Genomic DNA, 14,951 nt, shown 5'->3' on the forward strand with positions numbered 1-14,951 from the left:
GAGCGCGCACGCCCGCGCCCCGGCTTTAACCGCGGCCCCCGCAGCGCCCCCCGCGGCCGCCGCCCGCAGCGCACCGGCCCGGCCTCCCGCCCGCCTCCTGCGGGGGCTCCAGCCAAGCCCTGGGCGCAGGGGCGGCGCCGCCCGCGAGAGGATCCCGGACAGGAGGTCTACAAGGGAGTCGGGGGCTGCGGTGGACCCTCGCGGGGACAGCTCCCAGCCCCACCCTCTCTCGCGCGGGGTGTCCTGGCATCGCCAATTCGAGAGGCACCCTAGCGCCCCTGCCCCTTGCGGGAGGGGACCCTGGGGCACCCCTCGGGACCTTAGAGGGGCCGCGCCTGGCTGTCTGGTAGAGCTGGATCTTGGGGAGAGGGTAGGGGGCCGGAGAGGGCAAGAGGCCCGTGGGGAGGGTCCTTTGGAAGGACAGGAGGCGGAGGACCGGGTCTCTGGGAAAAACCAACTGCGGGGCCGGCCCGGCTGCTGGGGCCCCGCCTGCCTCTTTCTACCTCCTGTTATTCAAGGGCAGGCAAGGAGTGGGGTGGCCGCGGGCTGGAATCCTGGACAGTGGGGGGCTGTAGGCAACCTGGGGTCTCCGGCACCCAGCCCCATCCCCCCCCCAGCTCTTCCCCTGCAGCCCTGCCCCGCCCCACCTGCACCTACCCTACTGGAAGGCTTCTTCTCAGTCCGCCTGCCCAGAAACTGCCCCTTCTGACCTCCTTGAACCCCAGCCTGCAGCTGCTGCTCAGCTTCTCCCCTCGATTCAGCTGAGGCCCCTCACCCACCAAGTGCCTGCATCTCCTGCAGCAGCTGCAACCCAGTGGGTGCCTGTCATCCCGAATCACGGCCACAGCTCCATCTCCATTGGTGACCCATGTGGCCTAGGGCCGGCCTGGGCCCTGGAGGTAGATGAGGTCCCTCCCCTGCCTGGGCCTGGCCCACCCCCTCAAGGAGCTGGGCCTCCCCGCCTGCAGCCCCCACACCCACCAGACCCCCCACACCTCTCACCTCTGGGACAACACGCCTTGTCTAGCCCCGTCCAGCTGAGTACAGGGACACTTCACCTGTACTACGTGGTCCAGGCTTTAGGCTGTCTGATTGTGGGTGCTGGTGTTGCACCATTTTAGAGGGTCCAGGTGCCCCAGGGCTTCCCTAGGGGCTCAGATGGTAAAGAAAGTGAATGTGAGATGAAAGTCACTCAGTGGTGTCCGACTCTGCGACCCCATGGACTATACAGCCTGTGAGATTCTCCAGACCAGAATACTGGGGCGGGTTGCCATGCCCTCCTCCAGGGTATCTTCCCGACCCGGGGATCAATCTCAGGTCTCCTGCCTTGCAGGTGGATTCTTTACCAGCTGAGCCACCAACACAGGAGACCTGGGTTCAATCCCTGGGTGGGGAAGATCCCCTGGAGAAGGGAACGGTTACCCACTCCGGTATTCTGGCCTGGAGAATCCCATGGACAGAGGAGCCTGGCGGGCTACAGTCCATGGGGTCCCAAAGAGTCAGACACGACTGAGTGACTGACAACTTTCCACCACAGGTGCCCCATGGTTCCCACAGTCACAGAGTTGGGCCAAGACTGGGTGGGAGGCTGACCTGGAGTCCTGTTCCTGACCCAGGCTGACCCTCAGCCGGGAAGCAAGTTGCCCATGGAAATGTGAACGTGGGTCATGAACAGTGCCACGGGCAGCCTGGCCCACGAGCTGTTCCAACCATCCCTTCTGAAAGACCCCAGCTGAAGGGCAGCCCCAGAGGGGGCCTCACCCCTCAGGCAGGACCTCCCTCCCATCCCAGCCCTGGGAGGCAGGGTCTCCGGGGCCCTGCAGGTGGCCCTGCCCTGACTCAGCGGTGGCCGCGTTCCACATGGCTCCCAGCTCCAGGTGGGGGCCCAGGCCTGTCTCTCTCTCCCTGCTCCCCTCCGCCTCTAGCATGGCCTTTAACCCCCAACTGAGAGTGCAGCACCCCACTCCAGTACTCTTGCCTGGAGAATCCCATGGACAGAGGAACCCGGCAGGCTACAGTCCATGGGATCACAAGAGTAGGACACGACTGAGCGACTAAGGAGAGAGAGAGGAGAGAGTGCGGTGGTTCGTCATCTCTGGTTTCACATGCTCTGTTAATGTCTTTGTGACAATAACAATACTATTGTGTGTTACACAAAGTGGCGGCGTGGGGACGGCAGCCCTTCCAAATGCACAATGTTTACGTCCACACTCGGCAGCAGCTCGGGGGTCGGCTGTGACCCCGCATGCGGACCCACCCCTGGAGGAGCCCCAGCGTGCCCTCTGGCTCCCCACCCTGCAGTGTGGGGTGCTGGGAGGATGCCCGCCAGGTGTGCTGGCAGAGACCAGCGAGCCTTGTCCTTTCCAGCAGAGGCTCTGGTCTTTGTCACGTGCAGGGGTCACACGATCTAGTCCTGGGAGGGTGGCAGTGAGGCTGGCCTCCCGGGGCTGCCTGGCATCTGTCCTCACGGGCACCTTGTCACACAGCGCTGGGCAGCGGGACTGTAAAGCGGAAGCCTCACCCTGTCCACATGGACCTGGACTTGCTGGTGACTTTAAACGTTATTCTTTGCGCTCGCCGCACAGTTTGCCCACACGATCGGTACAGCCCACGACTTTCGCTGTTTTCATGGATGTGCATGACCATCCCCGACGGTTTCGGCACATCTTTGTCGCCTCAAAGAAAAACCCCCTTACGCCCATCTTCCTACGCCCAGCTGCCGGGGGGCGTGTCCACCCTCTGTGGATCACCCTATTCGGGACATTTCATGTGAAGGGTGTCACGTGGCGTGTGCCCTGTGGGTCGGCTTCCTCCTCGCCGCGCGGCGCCTCCAGGCTTCGTCTGTGCTGTAGCGTGTCGGCGCTTTGCGTCTCCCGGTGCCTGAGTGGTGTCTGTGGGGCGAGTAGACCCCATTCTGTCGGCTCGTGTACTCGCTGCTGCACGCCTGGGCCGCTCCGCTTTCAGGCGGCTGTGGACGCTCACGCACGAGCCTGTGGACACGTTTCCAGTTCTCTTGGGGTCCCTGGGGCCTCTGTTTCCCGTTTCGGGAAGTGCCCACACTGAGGCCCAGCGTTCTCCGCAGGCTGCCAGCTCCCGACCCGCCGGCTGTGGGGGAGGCTCCACGCCCTTGCGGACGCCTGTCCCTGTGCGTTCGGGTCCACCCGTCCTGGTGCATGCGACCTGGTGTCTCCGTGGTTTTGGTTTGCGTCTCCCCAGTGGGTGACGATGTCCAGCATCTTTTTGTGTGCTTGTCTCTTTGCATGTCTTCCTTGGAGAGCTGTCTGTTAAATCCTTGTCCTTCTAATCATTGGGTTATAAATGTTCTTTATATATTGTGGATAAAAGTTCCTTATCAGATATGTGATTTGCAAATATTTTTTTCCCATCTTTTGGGTTCTCTTTTCCCTTTTTCATGGTGTTCTTTTTAATTTTGATATTTCCAATTTGTCCGTTTTATTTTTTGTTGATCATGATTTGGTGGCATGCCTCTGCGTTCTTCAGGTCTGACTTTTTGACCTTCTGCCTGTGTGGCCCCAGGGCACAGCCAGATATCCTGGGAAGCTCCCCGATGTCACCGGCTCTGGGAACTCTTGACTCAGACTCGATGAACTCCAGGAGGGTCACGTAGCAGAGACACAGGTGAGCCAAGGTGGGGCCTCCCTGGAGTGACTCGGGGGGGACTCACCCACCAGGACACTCAAGCTTCCTTGGTGGGTGTGGACCTGGCTGGGGCAGCGTTAGCACCCACACTCACACCCAGAAGCTGGGGAGGAAGCCAGGACGTCCCACCCACTCAGGCTGCCAGGGCCCCAAGGAAGGGCCTGTGCAGTGACCGCCGTCTGCTCCACCTCCATCCCTGTGCTTGAGGGGGAGGTGATGGCAGGAGATGTGGGCTGATGTGAACAGTGGCTGTCACCTCACAGGGTCCCATCACGTGAGGGGCCCGCCTCCTGGGCCCAGGAGGACAGGCTGCAACCCCACCCCCTCCCTGGATCGGCAGCGAGAGGGCCTTCTATTCGTCGTGTCCCGGGTCCTCCACTTGGCCCTCTTCTGGGTGGACGGTGGCCATGGTTCCCAGCCTCACCGAACAAGGCCTCCAGGTGGCCTGCAGTGGGTGCAAAAACAGGGCGTATATTGAAGTATCTTCCTTGGAAGGAAAGCTATGACCAACCTAGACAGCAGATTAAAAAGCTGAGACATTATTTTGCTAACAAAGGTCCATCTAGTCAAAGCTATGGTTTTTCCAGTAGTCAGGTATGGATGTGAGTGTTGGACCATAAAGAAGGCTGAGCACTGAAGAATTGATGCTTTTGAACTGTGGTGTTGGAGAAGACTCTTGAGAGTCCCTTGGACAGCAAGGATAGTCAATCCTAAAGGAAATCAGTCCTGAATGTTCATTGGAAGGACTGATGCTGAAGCTGAAACTCCAACACTTCGGCCACCTGATGGGAAGAACTGACTCATTTGAAAAGACCCTGATGCTGGGAAAGGCTGAAGGCAGGAGGAGAAGGGGACGACAGACGATGAGATGGTTGGATGGCATCACCGACTCAATGGACATGAGTTTGAGTAAACTCCAGGAGCTGGTGATGGACGGGGAGGTCTGGTGTGCTGCTGTCCGTGGGGTCGCAGGGAGTCGGACACGACTGACCAACTGAACTGAAGTTTCTGGAGAGTGGCCATTGCGCCTGCCTGGCTACCTGGCTGCCCTAAGCTGGGCAGACAGTTGACAGGAGACGGGGCAGCAGACTGGGCCCCTTTTCCTGAGGCGCAGTCCCGGCAGACCGTCCCTGGAGCCCCGGGCGGCAGCTCGGACGGGCTGGCCCTGACTCGGGCTGCCCTTTGCTCGTTGCTCCTGCCTCCTGGTCACCGTCTGCTGCCGCCGTCACCTCAGCTGGGGGACCCCCGCCTGCTCCTCGGAAAGTCCCCCGGGGCTTCTGTCCCCCAGTGACAGCTGCCCTCCCGGTCCCACCAGGCCCCTCCTGCATCTTGACTCCAGGACGAGCACAGGCTCCTTTGTGCAGGTGGGTGTGACCTCAGAGGTGCCGGAAGGCCCTCCAGCCCGGGACCCTGCAGGCCCCAGCGCCGTCCGCCAGCTCCAGCAGGGACGCCTGCCCGTCTGCCTGGCTCCCAGCTCAGGACACCTCAAGGAGCCGGAGGGACCCCATCCTGCTCAGCTCAGCCTCCGGGCCTGGCTGTCCGCACCCGTTGGCATCCCCCCCGCCCGGGGGAGTCAGGTCCCTGTGACACGCAGCTCCCCGTGGAGCCTGTGTGCGCCCCTTTGTCCACACAGGGTCGAGGGTGTCCTGAGTGTCCAGTGAACCCAGAGAGCCTCAGCAACAGGCCCGAGGAAGCTGGGAGGTGAGGAGAGACCGGCTGCCGGAGCCCAGCCAGGAGGGGCCAGAAGGCCAGCACCAGTCCGCCTGGTGCTCGGGCTCGCCAGCCAGAAGGCACTCTGGCCTCCACAGTCCTTTTCCTCCATAAAAGGCACTGGAACTCTGCCTTCTCTCTGTGCCGGCCGAGGCCTGTGGGTGCTGCTTCTTAGCGCGTGTGTGCTAAGTCGCTTCAGTCCAGCAACTTAGTGATTGCTCCCTGCAACCCCATGGACTGCAGCCCGCCAGGCTCCTCTGTGCAGGCTTCCGCAGCCTCAGCCCCCAAAGGGGCCATTACGGCCGCTCGCTGACCGAGCCCGCCGAGCCCAGGGGGTGAGGCTGTGCCCGCCGTCTGGACTCCAGCTGCCCGGCCCTTTCTGGGGAAGCTGGTTCAGGCTGGGATCCCCCGTCTTTGGGCTGCAGGCAGAAGCCCCCGCCTGGGGCCATCCCCCCACCCCCACTGGGCTCCCAGTCACGCTGGCTGCTGCGGGAGTGGGGAGTGGGCCCCAGGCCAAGCCTGGGCTCCTGAGAGAGGCCGCCTGCCACGAGGTGGGGTAAGCAAGTCATCCCCCGCCCCCAGCTGAGCAGCGCGGGTGTGGTTTCAGGAGGCGCCTTGAGTTAAGAATCTGCAGGTAGAGCGTCACGAGGCACTTATCTCAGACCAAAGCCACAGCTGGGCGGCAACGCCAAGGGTCTGGCCAGTGCCCTGGCAGGTCAACTAAGCGCTTGCCACCCACAAACACCACCGCCCAGTGAGGCCCCTGCTGGCTAGGAGGGGTGTAGATGAGAATCCATGATGGTGGGCAAGGGGCTGAGCGCTGACCCTGAGAGAGGCCAGATCCCGGGGGGCTGAGTGCTGACCTGGAGAGAGGGGCCGGATCGCGGAGGGTGGCACCCTGGGCTGAATCCAGACCTCTGCCCACAGCCCAACCCACCCTGGTCCTGGAGGTCACCCACCCCCACCCCTAGCAACAATCCCAGCTCAGAGGGGACCCTGGATGCAGCTGCCCCCAGCCCCTGGGCCTCGCGGAGACCCCCGAGGACGCGTCACCAGCCCCTAGGCCTGGGGGGGACCCCCGAGGACACGTCACCAGCCCCTGGGTCTGGCAGGGACCCCCGAGGATGCATCACCAGCCCCTGGCCCCCACCAAGCCGTTGCGTCCATCTCCCTGAGACTCAGGCTGGTGCCGCTGTGACGTCGGCTGTGATGTCGGCAGTGTGGCCGCCCCACAACCCCTTGTGGGGCTGTGTTGGGCACCATTCCTGCTCTGTGATGTCCACTCTGATGTCCTCAGTGTGGCCCCTCCCCCGTCATTCTGGTCATGGGGCTGTCAGTCACCATCCCCGGGGGACATTCCCTGGGCCCCTCCTTGTTGTCCACTGTTCGGTGGGCATGATGTGTGGCCGTGATGGTGCTGCTGCTTTGGTATGACCCCTGCCAGGCTGCCATCAGCCCTTCCCACAAGGTCAGGCCAGGGCGGTTTGCCCAGGGCCCTTCGTGTGGCCCCGACGGGTGTGTCCTCACCACGGCCTGCTTGGGGGACCCCGTTAACCTCCTTCCTGGGGTGGACACTCTGCCCTGGACTCCCCGCTCCTCCTGAGGGCCTTCCACGGCTGGACTCAGTTTCCCTGGGTGTGCCGGTCCCCTGGGGCGGTGGGTCAGGTGAGGACATTTACCGTGTCCTGTCTGTCCTGTGCAGGAGGAGAGTGCGGGGCTGACCAGGAGCTAAGGCCAGCTCAGGCTCACTCAGGGGCCTGAGCCTGGCACGGGGCTGCTGACCGCCCTGCCCTTCCGGGCTCCAGGACAGCCATGCGGGAGGAGGTGGGCGGGTGTTTTCCCTTCCAGGCCCTGGAGCCTTCGGGACGGTTGCTCTGTTGATAAAATCAGTTCTCAGAGCTTTCAAAGATCAGGGCTGGGCTTAGCCGCGTCCTCCGTGATTAGTCTGCCGCCCTGCAGCCTCTGAAAGCGCCTCCTGAGATCGCATCAGGTCCCAGGCTCGTGTCCAAGGCGAGGAGACGCGTCTGCAGGTGGGCTGAGCCCGAGGACGGATGCTCGGGCCCTGTCCCCATCCTCCCCACTGCCCCCACCCAGCAGGTCTGTGGGTGGCTGGCGAACTGGGAGAGTGTCCTGCGGGGAGGAGGCCAGACCCAGAGCCTTCCAGGGCGGGGGTCCTCCTGCTCTGAGAAGCAGTCACAGCCGCGGGGAGGGGCGGCGTTCCCAGGCTGCCCCCCCGCGGCTGCCGTAGGGGCCCGGCGACGGGGTGGGTGCGGGTGCGGCCCTGGGATGCCCCGCTGACCCCCGTGGGACCCACACACAGCGCGGAGGGCACTGCTGTCCCAGACAAAGCGCCTGGTCGGGGGGCGGCCTGGGGAGCCACCTGGGCCTTCCTGGGACACAGCTGGGAGCCGCCTCTTCCCTCCTCCTCATCCTGTGCAGTTTCCAGACTCCCACGAGGCCGGACTGGAATCAGCAGGGTCCTCCGCCTAGAAGCACAGCCACCTCCTGGGCCCTGACAGTGCCTTTGGCCAGAGCCGAGGTCAGAGCCGAGGTCAGAGCGGAGGTGAGTATAGAGGTCAGGGTGGAGGTCAGCACCGAGGCTGGAGCAGAAGCCAGTGCCTCCGTAGAGCAGAGGCCAGTGTCCTTGAGAACAGGGGCAGGGCGGGGAGGGGGCCGCAGGGGCCACAGTTCAGCCTCCGACCCTCAGGCCCCCCACCCTCTCTGTGGTCACCTCCGCGTGGCGCTGCCCCCCCACCCTCTCTGTGGTCACCACCACAGAGCTGACTCAAGTTACCGCAAATGCAGCCGCACGGGATGTTTTGCTCCAGAAAGGATGACATGGGGGACGACCGGGGGACATGGAGGCGGGATTCCCACCGCAGGTGCCGAGCGTGTTGGAATCAGCAGAGCTGTGCGGAGCTGGGTGTTTCCACTCCAGCCGGATGCTGAGGAGTGGAGGGCATGGGTTTTTCCAGCACAGAACAGTCAGCAGTGCCCCCACGCGGGTACGTCCCCACCTCCTGCCCTGGTCACCAGCGTCAGGCAAGGGCAGCGGACCCAGTGCCACCCAGGGTCTGAGCCGTCCCCGAGGGCCAGTGCGTTGGCACCAACAGCTGGGGTTTCTGAGATCTGCCTGTGTGGATCAAAAAGCTTCTTAATGTTCACAACACACATCATACATGTTCATCAGAATTATTTTTCCAGGTTGTAGTTTTGTAAAAAGAAAAGTTCACTATCTTCTCTCACTATAGAAGTTCTGACCACCACAGAAAATTTAGGAAATGTAGGAATTAGATAAGAAGGAGGAAATGAAAATTTGCCCGGTGCCACCTCCCCAAGATCACCGCCCCGTCAGCCGGAGTTTTCTGTCTGCTCGTTTTACTGAAAGCTCTTTCACAGTCACTTTCTGCACAGCCAAAGGTGCCTTAAAAGCAAGATCTATGTCCCTGCCTGAGGCTGCATGACACGACCACAGGACGGTCACTGTTCCCTCCTGCCTCGGTCACAGCGTTCCCGCTCTGTGATGACAGGTGCTGCAGTCAGGCCTGCCTTTGTCACACATCACTGACCCTGTTCCAACTGTCCCCTGAGCTGCCCGGCGGAGGTGTGCGATGGCTCTCACTCTTGCGATGTCCAGAGGTACACTGCTTTTCAGAAAGCCCTCGCCAGTTTACGCTTCCCTTAGCAGCCTACAGGCAAGCCCCCGGCATTCCAAAACCAACGATGAATGGAAAAAGGCTCATTTTCGTTTAGTTTTTATTTCTCTGACTCTGATCAAGGTTGACTTCTGTATCAGTGTTTACAGTTACATTTCTATGGTTATTACGGTGTAATTTTTATTGACGGGTGAGAGCTTTTTGTGGATCCCTGGCGGCTCAGTGGTAAAGGGTCCGCCTGTCAAGGCAGGAGACAGTGCATGGGGGTTTGATCCCTGGGTCGGGAAGACCCTCTGGAGAAGGAAGTGGAAACCCGCTCCAGTATCCTTGCTGGGAAATCCCAAGGACAGAGGAGCCTGGTGGGCTCCAGTCCACGGGTTGTAAAGAGTCGGACATGACTTCGCAACTGAACAGCAACAAGCGCTTTCCGTGTGTGAAGCACAGCTTTGCCCGTCACTTGCTGCGAACATTCACTCAGTTTGCTTTCAGACTTGGTTTTCGTTTCTGATTTACAGAAGTTTAATATTTCTATGTAGAAAAAAAAAAATCCCTGCACCTTCTCTGCTAATGTGATTGGATGGTGTTTATCCTTGGCGAGTCTTAGCGCGTTGGAGCAGCTGCTTTAGTCTGCTGTGGACAGCAGCTGCCCGGATCCCCAAGCCCCTCGTCCACCCCTGGAGCAGCTGGAGGTCCGGCAGTGCTGACCAGCTGCTCGGTCCTCTGCGCCCCTGGACTGGCAGCCTCGGGAGGATGGGCGAGGGTGACCACCTGCTGCTAGAATCCAGCCAGGAGCGCCAGGGGCTTGGCTGGAGTGTGTCCCTCGGAGTGAGGGGTGAGCCTGGGGTGAGGCGCCTGGTTGAGGGGTCTCCTGTCATCCTGAACATGCTCGCCCAGCCCCGGGCAGCAGGAGTCCCTAGGGCGTCTCCCGAGGTCCCAGAGGCAGAGCTGGCTCAGAGTGGACCCACGGCCGGGGCTCAGGCTGTCTGGCCGGAGGGAGACCCCTGTGGGTGGAGCCCCCAGACCCCAGCTCCCACAGAGCCCCCATCAGAGGAGATGGGGAAGTGGGGGCCTTCCCTGCAGTGCCCGCAAGGGACCCTCTCCCATCCGCAGAACCAGGCCCAGCCACGGTTTCCCTGAAGGAAGGAGACTCTGCTACCTACCCGGAGGCTGGACGTCCTTAGAAGCCACCTCCAGCTCCTGTGCTGCCAGGGGCCCGGCCCCCGACTCCAGGGGAGAAGCTCCCAGGGCCAGGTGATGGAGTGGGGACCCATGCTCCCTCCCCCAGGGCCGTGGGGCGCGGCCACAGCCCTGCTGGTCCGAGTCGCTCTTCCTGGCTCCGGGGAGGAGGTCCGGCCAGCCCATGCCCTTGGAGCCGCTGGCAGGAGGTGGGCAGCCTGGGCTCAGGCCCTTGGGCGGGACCAGGCCCACCGCCCAGCCGAAAGGGCCCACCTGCGCCTGTCGTGTGTCTGCTCTGGGGCCTCTTCGTGGCCAGCTGGTCAGGACGCCAGCTGCTCATGTGACGTCCCGTGGTTTCCTGGTGTCCCCCCAACCACGGCCGGCACCTGTGCGGCCTCAAGAAGCCTCACCGGGGCCCACATCGCCTGCTTTCGGGCGACTGCCCGGGGTGGGCCCCACACAGTAGCCTCACCATGTCCTCTTCAAGGTCCGGGTGAGCTCAGGCCAGAAAGAGAAGAGGGCTGGGGGAGGGCCTCCTCAGTCCACCCCCCAAGACGCTCACACGCACACACGTGTGCACACACCCGTACAAGCACACACGTTCACGTGCCTGTATACGTCACACACGGGCACTCACAGACACGCACGCACACGCTGTGGGAGCTGGCTCCCCGGCGGTTCCAGGGTCCCCCACCCTCTGCAGGCCGCCCGGGTCCCTGGCCCCCGCCTGTTCAGTGCTCTGCAGCCGCGTCTCAAGGCCGCCGTGGGATCCTGCTGAGTTCCTGCCGGGACCTCAGCCGCCTGCCCACGGGGCCCACGGGGCTTGCCGACGTGCCCACGGGGCTCCGAAACATGGAATCGACCGAGAAACTGAAATAAGTTTGAAGCTGTCAGCACCTCTATCCAGTTGCTTTTCGCTTGCGCAAGACTGTTAGGAAATAACCACAAATTCCGCCATCCTGCCTCTGGGGGAGGGCGGTGAACTCTGACCTCCTCCCTGTGTCCACTCAGTGCTATTGCTGTAAGTGATTTCCTGCCAGGACGGCCTGGACTCGGGCGAGGAGGTGGCCCTGTGCTCAGCCAGCTGTTAACAGCTGTTCAGCCGGGCTGGGCCTCCAGAATCAGTTCCTTCATGGATGCAACACGGACCTCGACCCCAGACCCAGGAGTCTCTTGCAGGGGCGGGGACGTGTCCTTGGCCACCAGTCCTGGAGTCCACGGGACACGTACCCTGTGACGGGGAGGTGGTGGCGGCTGGGGAGGCGGGGACCCGGGCAGGGGTGCCACTCAGCCCCCTCTGTGGGCCCGCCCAGCACCTGCTGACTGAGAATCCCGGGGGTCCTGCCACCCCCGATGGCGGGGCCCTGTGTTACCCAGGGCACACAGCAGGGGCCCAGTGGCTGAGCTGGCCTCTCCTGGGCTTCCCAGGTCCTGGCCAGCCCAAGCTGTCAACGTTGTCGTTGAGTCTCTCAGTCGTGTCCAGCTCTTTGGACCCCATGGACTGCAGACCCCATGGACTGCCGCACACCAGGCCTCCCTGTCCATCACCAACTTGCTCAAACTCACGTCCGTCGAGTCAGTGATGCCGTCCAACCATCTCATCCTCTGTTGCCCCCTTCTCCTCCCGCCAGGACACCCCTGAACCCTCGAGTCTCCCCCGGGTCACAGGTCACCTGGCTTGATGCCCCCAGGTGGGAGCAGGAGACCCTGCTGGGCCTGCACCCTCCGTCGTTGAAGGACCGTCTCTCCAGGCAGCTCGGGAGGCTTTTCTCCTGCAGCTGCCACAGCCCACCCTCCAGTCTGTCTTCTGATCCGCGAGTCCTTCCTTCCGGCCTTGACGCAGACTCAAAGGAGCCACACGCCCGAGGGGCTGAGAACAGAGCCCAGCGCTCCGCGCAGCGGCCTCTCTGCGCCTCCAACCGTGGCTCCTCACCCGGTTCTCGTCCCAGGACGCGGGGTGCCGCCCGGTGTTGCTGACAGGACCTCTGTCGAGGGCTCCCCATGAGGACCCCTGGCTGGTGGGCTTCTCTCTCGCAGCCCCCAGGAAGGGGGTTTCAGCCCTTACCTGCTGCAGCCTGAGTGCTGGGGCCGGGTGCCGCGCTCCTTGCCCATCAGGCCCGGGAAACGGGGTGCTGACTGATGGCCCCACTCACTGCTGGGAGCGCCCGGGGCAGAGGGGAAGGTGGAAGACACGCTTCGTGACCACCGGACCACCGTCCCCCCTGCCCGCCATAAACCACCCAGGGAACCGGGAGCAGCTGGACCCACCCCTGACCTGCAGGTCAGCCCCGGGCCAAGCCCCTCTTGTGGGCCCCCTACTCTCAGGAGGCCGGGTGCACATTCCAGGTGCAAGGTCAGAGCAGGGCTGGAGACGGAGCAGGGGCCACTCAGGCCAGCGTGGTGGAAACAGTGGGACAGGCCCGGGCTGGAGGCAGCCGAGAGTCTGGGGGTGCTGCCCGGGGCGGGGGCGGCCCCTGAAGGGGGTGTGGGAGGGGCACAAACAGCTTTCCGCTTCGTGATCAGAGGGGCTGATGCTGGCAAGAGCTGCAGACAGGAGCGCCTTCTCTCCCGCCTCCTTCGCCTCTGCAGAAGAGGGGCGAGCTGGCTGAGTGGACACTGAAGCCGCCCTGGGGACTCAGGAGCACCCAGGACACAGAGGGGGTGGGAAGCCTCTGTAGCAGAGGGGACAGCTGGCCCAGTCCCTGGGAGGAGGGGTGGGGGTGGATGCCATGGGGGGCGGGTCCCGGCCATGACCAGCATAGAGCGAAGCCTCCTCGCCCCGTGGTCAGGAGCACAGGGTCCAGAGGCCAGTCAGCCTGCTCCAGCGCGCTCCGGGTCTCCTGTCGCCTGCAGGTCACAGGGTCTCCTGTCTCCCCAGCGCAGCCTTGGCCAGCAGAGGAACCTTGGGCAAGGCCCCGAGTCTTCTGGAGCGTCGCCCTGAGCGGGGCACAGACGCATGACGTTAAGAGCAGGCTGCCCCAGGGTGGCACCAGGTGAGGGCTCCCTCGTGCCACGGGGACCCCCTCCCGAGCCCGCCGTGTCTGGGTCCCCCAGGGGGAGGGAAGCCCCCAGATTCCCAGGACTCAGAGTCAGTGGTCAGAGTGCAGGGCTGCACGCTGTGTTTCTCACGGCCCCGGGGTGCCGGGCTGTGAGCAGCCAAGCGTGTGGAGGGGGTCCCGGATCGGTGCTCCCCGTGGCCTGGGACACTGGGTGGGTGCCTCCGCCTTGTCACCCAGGGGCAGATATCACCAGGGCTCCTCCAGCCAAAGACGGGCGTGAGGATAAGGGGGCAGCTGTCAGCAGGCAGGACCCCCTCGCTGTGGGGGAGGCTTCCCGGGCTTGTCTGGAGCCTGAGACACACCCCCTCCCTGTTGGGGGAGGCAGGGGCCCAGAGTGTCTCCCTCACCCCAGTGGGGTGTGTCTACGGGAATGTGGGGCCGAGGACCCCCAGGGCCCAGCTGGCAGCCCCATCCCCCGCCAGGGTCCCCCCAGCCCCTCCGCTGTCCCAGCACCGCTGCCCAATTCTGTGCTCGATTTGCCAGGACTCGCAGCAGACGAGGGGCTTCTCTGAAGGGGCACTCACAGACCCCCAGATGGGCGCGGACTGTCTTGGGCGACGTCCTCCGTGGCTTCTAGGGTGCCCAGCTGAGGGGCATTCCCGAGGCCCCCGTGGGTGACCGCACCCTGTACCCCAGAGGTCCTGGGTCCCCAGAGCACCTCCCCTAGCCACACAGGTCAGCGGAGACGTCCCGCCGCTCCCACTGCTCAGCCGAGGGTGACCCATGGGCTCCACCTGTGGCTCCTGCGGCCCTGGCCCTGTCCCAGCGCCCTCCCGGGCAGGGAGGCCGCCGGCTCTCCTGTCCCCCTGGTGCCCCTTCCTGGCCCTCTGGCCAGAGCAGCTCTGGAACCAGCAGAGTGGCCAGGCCGCTTCCCTATGCAGAGCCCAGGAGACTCCCACCCTCCTGAGAGCCACCCCCACCCCTAGGCCCTCCTAGGCCGCGTCCTGGGCCCTCCACTCCAGCAACACCAGGCGCACTGCTGGGGGGACGTGTGCCAAGCGTGGTCCTGCCCCGGGGCCTCTGCAGGGGTGTCCCATGCCCGGAACTCCTTGCACACACCTCCTCGGCCCCCCGCTTCTTCCCCTCAGGAGGCGCGTCACTGGCCCCTCCTCCCTGCGCATTTCTCCACTGCCTGACCACTCACTCCGCCGACTCTAAGTTCCATGGAGCCTGGAATCTGAGTGTCTGGACCTCGGCCTGGACAGGACGGGTGCTCAGAAATCACTTGCTGGATGGGTGGACGAGTGAATGGATGAACCCAGGGGCACACAGCACCCAGTCCACGGCACATGGTCAGCGTGTGAACCCGGGGGGACACGGCACCCAGTCCACGGCACGTGGTCAGCGTGTGAACCCGGGGGCACACGGCACCCAGTCCACGGCACGTGGTCAGCGTGTGAACCCGGGGGCACACGGCACCCAGTCCACGGCACGTGGTCAGCGTGTGAACCCGGGGGCACACGGCACCCAGTCCACGGCACGTGATCAGCGTGTGAACCCGGGGGCACACGGCACCCAGTCCACGGCACGTGGTCAGCGTGTGAACCCGGGGGCACACGGCACCCAGTCCATGGCACGTGGTCATAGAAATGTTATAAATCAAGTAGTTTAAATGCCAGAGGTGGGGGTCTCGGGGAGACACCAAGGATATTTCAAATCCAGCCTAGAAGAGGAGTCCCCATGTGATTCC

The 14,951-nt window shown here is 63.5% G+C and overlaps 1 long non-coding RNA gene across 1 annotated transcript; it reads left to right on the top strand.

Annotated features, from left to right (window-relative positions):
- Window positions 1-6,314: 6,314 nt before the first annotated feature.
- Window positions 6,315-8,946, top strand: LOC145517419 (uncharacterized). Its single transcript, XR_014062026.1, has 3 exons — window positions 6,315-7,400; window positions 7,810-7,933; window positions 8,253-8,946. It is a non-coding gene; the product is annotated as an uncharacterized LOC145517419 (long non-coding RNA).
- Window positions 8,947-14,951: the final 6,005 nt, after the last annotated feature.

This window comes from Giraffa tippelskirchi, chromosome 8, assembly GCF_054371585.1.
Source record: "Giraffa tippelskirchi isolate mGirTip1 chromosome 8, T2T-mGirTip1v1.2.pri, whole genome shotgun sequence".
NCBI classification, from domain to species: domain Eukaryota; kingdom Metazoa; phylum Chordata; class Mammalia; order Artiodactyla; family Giraffidae; genus Giraffa; species Giraffa tippelskirchi.